The sequence below is a fragment of the Cucurbita moschata genome, unplaced genomic scaffold, assembly GCF_002738365.1.
Source record: "Cucurbita moschata cultivar Rifu unplaced genomic scaffold, Cmos_1.0 Cmo_Scf00025, whole genome shotgun sequence".
NCBI classification, from domain to species: Eukaryota; Viridiplantae; Streptophyta; class Magnoliopsida; order Cucurbitales; family Cucurbitaceae; genus Cucurbita; species Cucurbita moschata.
In genome coordinates, this window is record NW_019268541.1 from 1679377 (window position 1) to 1685376 (window position 6000).

Below are 6000 nucleotides of genomic sequence, written 5' to 3' on the forward strand. Positions count from 1 at the left end.
TTTCCACCAATTCAATTATATTATAATTTGGAGAAAATTAATTCAATGTGTGAATTAGTTATTTTTATTAATTTAAATCTTTATTTTTTTTAATAAATATATCAATTTATATTATGTGATTTATAATATAAACAAGTTAACTCAAATTTATTAAATTATAAATTATAAATTTTTACTTTTAATATAATTATATTACATATATTTATTTTATTTTATTTTATTATTTATTATCTAACCACCCTTTAAAATAATTTTTAACTATTTAATAGGTAATTTAAAAAATAAATAAATAATTTTACTTTTATTAAAATATATATATATATATATTTAAATAAATGATCGGAACAACTCAAACCAACTCGACATATAAATTTAGGAACGTCTGGTTGAATTTATTTTTTAAATAAATTTATTTGAGTTGAAAAAATTTACATTTTCGATCGATTGAATTGAGTCTAAAAGATGTTCCAGCTGTCGGTTTATAAAAAAAATCATAAACTTAGGATTTTGAGTTTTGGCGGCACAAGTGAAGTTCCGATATGGCGAGACAGAAGAGCCCCGGCGTAAAGATCCTCTGGGTTTGGACTCTTGGCACCGCCGCCATTCTCGTTTCAAGCGTAGCTCGGAGGAGGATGAGGGATATGGAGAACATGATCAACTCCGATCAACAACCATCGCTGCACCACCAACAAACGTCTTCCACCGATTCGTTTTCCGTCGACGAAGGAGACGTATCTCAGGCTTAGAAGCTTTCGCGCCTTTGGAATTCGGCTCAAAGTGGTATTTTCTCTTTTCGAATTTAGCATTTGGGGATCTGGGTTTTCGTCAAATCCCATTTTCGGTGGGTGTACATAAGGTGTTTGATGAAAGTCCTGAATGGAAGGAAGTGTCAAATTTTCACTCGTAATGAGCTTGCAATTGTTTTGGATCTTTGATGGGTCAGTTTCAATTAATGTTTGATGTTTGCTGCCACATTTGCCTGGATGTATGGATTAGAAGGTCTGCCTCTTAGTTGAACTTGGTGTGATGAATGAGGCTCTATACAATAAGTATTTGTCGAAATTTCCGGATGGAACTTTCAATTTTTCATTCTTAATTAGCTTGCAATTGCTTTGATGCATCAATTTGAGAGAAATACATGCTGCTACTATATTAGCTAGGGTGATTACTAGGTCTGCCTCTTAGTTGCAAATTACAATTTGGTGTGCTGAATGAGGTTTTCAGACAGTTTTACCTTGCTTATTGAGGGTGGATTCCATTTTATCACTTTTTATTTTTCTTTTGCTGGGAGGAAATACCAATTTTGAAAACAGGGCAGGGATAGATTCTTTACGATGAACACCGTAGACAAATTATAAGGGACGTAGCTCAGCTTAGTAGCTCCTTTAGTTTTGGGTACAAAATGTCATCGGTTTCAATCCTGTCATTCCTACCTATTACTTCTCCTCTAGGCAGTAACGAGGGATCCACTGAGATCGATTCAGATTAGACATACGAAATCTTTTAGTTAGGATGGTCTTCAATTTTTCATTTTTCAACTGCACTTTGTTTTTAGTACCCTCTTTCTAAATTTTCATGTGGATCTTTTTCAAAGTGGTTTTTTTGTTTTTTTAACGACCCGGTGCTCCTTTCCTTCCAATTCTCATAGAAACTCTCGTTGGTCAAATAGTGGTGTATGGTTTTCAAATTCACTAAGTGGGGTTGTCGTTTCATACATTAGAACGTGATTTAGATAGATAGGACAGTGTGCACTTAACGTGATTTCATTATAAAATTGATATTAAACATTTGAATGATTTCATTATAAAATTGATATTAAACATTTGGTTTTATGGTGTAGTGGTTAGCAATCTGGACTTTGAATCCAGTGACCTGCGTTCAACTTTCGGTAAGGACCTTCACCTTTTACCAAAAGTCACTTTGAATCTAGCGACTCCAGTGACTTGGGTTCAACTTGGACCTTCACCTTTTGAAACAAGCGACCTATCGATAAGACCTTCACTTTTTAGAGTTACTCAATGATAAAATTGTGCCCTTAAGGTGATTTTATTATACCTTCACTTTTTAGAGTTACTCAATGATAAAGTTGTGCCCTTAAGGTGATTTTATTATAAGATTGATATTAAACATTTGATTCTATGGTGTAGTAGTGGTTAGCACTTTGGACTTTGAATCCAATGGATCGATTCTTTGTAAGGACCTCCACTCTTTTAGAGGTACTCAATCCATTCACCTTTTAGGTTACTCAATCAAAAGTCATTGAAACAAACGCCAATTAATTCACCTTTTAGGTTCAAGCGACCTGGGTTTAACTCTCAATAGACCTTCACTCAATGAATTCATCTTTTAGGTTACTCAATCAAGTTACTTTGAAACAAGCGATATGGGTTTAACTCTTGATAGACCTTCACTCAATCAATTCTCCTTTTAGGTTACTCAATCAAAAGTCACTTTGAAACAAACGACTTGGGCTTAACTCTCGATAGACCTTCACTTTTTAGAGTTACTCGATGGTAAAGGTGTGTCCTTAAGTGATTTCATTATAAGATTGATATTTAACGTTTGGTTCTATGGTGTAGTGGTTAGCACTTTGGACTTTGAATCCAACGACTTGGGTTCAATTCCCAATAGAACCTTCACCTTTTACGATTACTTAATAAAAAGCTTGGATTCGACCTTATGCAGAATCCATATGCACATATCATCTTGAATAGACACATCAAATTTATGTTCTAGGATGTTCTTGAACATGCACTGTTTCCTCAACAACGACTTTGCCTCCGTTCTTTTGAATGTCAAACTCAATAGTCTTTTACTTTCATTACTGCAAATGATAGCATGTTTGAAATGCGTTTATGCCTTTGGCGTATATGTAAGAGTTATATCTTCCATGAGTATGCATAAGTTGGAAAGACAATATCGAGGAGAAGTCCTGGAAGGAAAAACTCAAAGAGGACAATATCTACTATCGGTAGTAGGTTTGAGTTGTTATAAATGGTATTAGAGACAGTCACTGGACGGTGTGCCAGCGAGAACACTAGACTTGTAGGGGGGGGCGAATTGTGAGATTTCACATCGGTTGGAGAGGGGAACAAAGCATTCCACATATGTTAGCTATGCTGGCCTAAGAAACTTGGACAATAAGTTTAGGGATTTGATTGTATAGAAGTTGGAGTTGTAAGAGGAACAGAGGGAGATGCGACGTTGCATTGAGAGACCTTGGCCCCGACCAGAGGCAAGGTCGAGCCGAATGACTTGGACTAGTGTAGAGTCAAGTCGGTTGTGTTGCAGACGATTGAACATGCACACGCAAGCGGCATGTGTGGTCGAACAAGCTTAGATTTTGCACAAGTGATGTTCGATTGGCGAAGACAAACTACGCCTAAGATTCGACGAAGCCACAAAGTTACGGCTTATATCATCGACCAAAAAATTAGAGGTTTGTATCTCCACCTCCACATGTTAAACATTATTATTAAAAACATGGAATTGTGAAAGCCAGTATAAATATAATTTAACTGATTGAAGTATAAATCATTAATTAAAATATTAGAATCTCGAATCTCTTGGAAGATCGGAAAGATCTCTCGATCAAAATTTGATGCTATTGTTATAATAAACATGTATGTCATGCCCTCTTAAGCAACATTTAATTTATATAAAAAACAAAATTTGTCTTTAAGCGATAAATTAAATTACAAGTTTAATCTTTTAATCTTGAAGTTTGTGTTTATATAGTTTCTGATCTTCTTGTAGCAGACCTCTCACGCTCATGGACATTGAGGAATATCCAAAAAAAAAAAAAAAAAGCATTTAGGGTGGTTAAGGCGAACCCATCGGAGCCATGGCGAAAGCGATAAGGTAAGTTTTTTTTCAAGAATTAGTTTGAATTTTGAGTCTAATGAGTCCATAAAAATATTCGTTAGAACTCTAAATTTTAAATTTTTGTCTAATATCTACTGTCTATTCTTAAATTTTTTTAAATTAATTAATTTATTAGATATATATCTAAATTTTATGTCTAATAGAACCTTAAACTTTTAATTTTTAAAGAATATTACATAGGTCAAATTCAAGAATCTGGAAGATATAAATAAAGTTAAACTACCATTTTGATGTTCGAGGTTCGAGTTTAGATCCTGTTCGTAAAATTGTGGGACCTACCTCGTTACGATGGTTCGAGAACAAAATTTGATATTTTAATACAAGTTTAGGAGAGTGTGAGGCTGAATTTTGGGTGTGGGAGAAATTGGTCGTTTTGTGTTCATTCACGTGGAATGGCAAATAAATTGGGATAAGAACGAATCTATATCTATTTTTGCCCTTCACTCCATTTTTCTATTTTTGTCTAATAAAAATAAAAAATAAAATAAAATTTTAAATTATCTATTTTAATTTATAAATATTTTTAAAGTTTAGAGATCTATTAAACATAAACTCAGTTAACTAAATTCATCCTCTTTATTTCATATATGATAGTTTACATTATAATCATACAGTCGAGTCGATACAACTGATTCACCCATGTTCGAGTCGATGATATGGTTGGATTTGAATTGTAATAAAATAAATCATCTTAATATTATTTAATAAAGGAATATTGCTTTTGGCAACGTGCCACATGCCTTAGAAATAATCTAAACATTTAAAACAAAAATTCTAAAAAATAATAATAAAAGTTGTCACTATTGGGATATATTTTGGATTATTTTTAGTAATTTATTTTTTATTCTTAGAGCATATTCCATGATTTGTATTTATTAATGTATATTTTTTTTAATTTGTTTTAATTATTTCCATACAATTTTAGATTCCAAATCTTTTGCTATCAGATTGGAAGTGAATGGCTAAAAAATGTACGTGTGTATGGCTAATGTGTATGTATAGATATATATATATATATATATATATATATAAACATACAAATATATAAATATTAAAAATAAAATTTATTCACAAAATCGGAGGAATATTAAATTATTTGGGATTTGTTTTAAAATTTTGTTTTATAATAAAAAAAAATTGACGTGTAATATTAAAATTTAAATTTTTAAAAATTATTTTATGCAATATTATTTATTTTTATATATTATAAATTTGCTTAAGAAATGATGTTTTTTTTTATATAATTTTTTAATAGATATTGTATTGAAAAATAAAAATTTTGAAATAATTATTAGGAAAAAAGTTATCAGTAAAATCATTTCCACAAAATAATAATAATAATAATAATAAATAAATAGATTTTTTTTTTTTGAGGAAATGAAAAATAAAATACGTGGGTACACGTGGCTCCTCCTCCACAATCCATCATTGTCTTTTTTTTTTTTTAGTTATTTAATTATTTTGTATTTTCTGCCTTTTTTTCTTTTATTTAAAATGGACAAATTATTGGTAAACGACAGCGTTCTTCATGCTATAAATATATTAAATTATTTATTTCTATAAAATATTGTTGTGATTCTAATTTCTATGTAATATTTGCAGGTAAACGACCGCGTTTTCCATGCCAATAATGTATTAAATTTCGGGCTTAGTCATGCCATGTGAACATATAGTGGTTACAGGATCTTAATAGTTACGATGATGAGTTCATTTTTTTCAGAGTTTTTAAGACAAGGTGACAACTAAGGAAAATTCGTTTATAGTGGTTTAACATACGATATGTTTTACTGAAGTAGGTTCTCGACCATCATCAAATAAGTTAAGGGCGAAGTTCGACGTTTCAATGAAGTTGATCTCGATTGATATAGTGAACGTGCCATTGAACCTAAGAAGAGAGTATCGGGTGTTGTAGTGCGCTGACCATGAGGCAGGTGAGTTGATCTCGATGGATTCCTTAATGGCATTGATATCGGACGCTGATTTGGAGGAGTCAACACTCGTTTGCACTGTCGTACCATTTCTCTTAGGGAACCGAGGGCATACAAGTAATTTCACTCTCAAGCTGACGTCATAATCATCAACAAATGTCAATTTTTTTTTTTTTTTTTTTTTTTT

The 6000-nt window shown here is 31.7% G+C and overlaps 1 non-coding gene across 1 annotated transcript; it reads left to right on the forward strand.

Moving 5' to 3' along the window:
- Positions 1-2564: 2564 nt before the first annotated feature.
- On the forward strand, positions 2565-2636 carry TRNAQ-UUG. Its single transcript has one exon. It is a non-coding gene; the product is annotated as a tRNA-Gln (tRNA).
- Positions 2637-6000: the final 3364 nt, after the last annotated feature.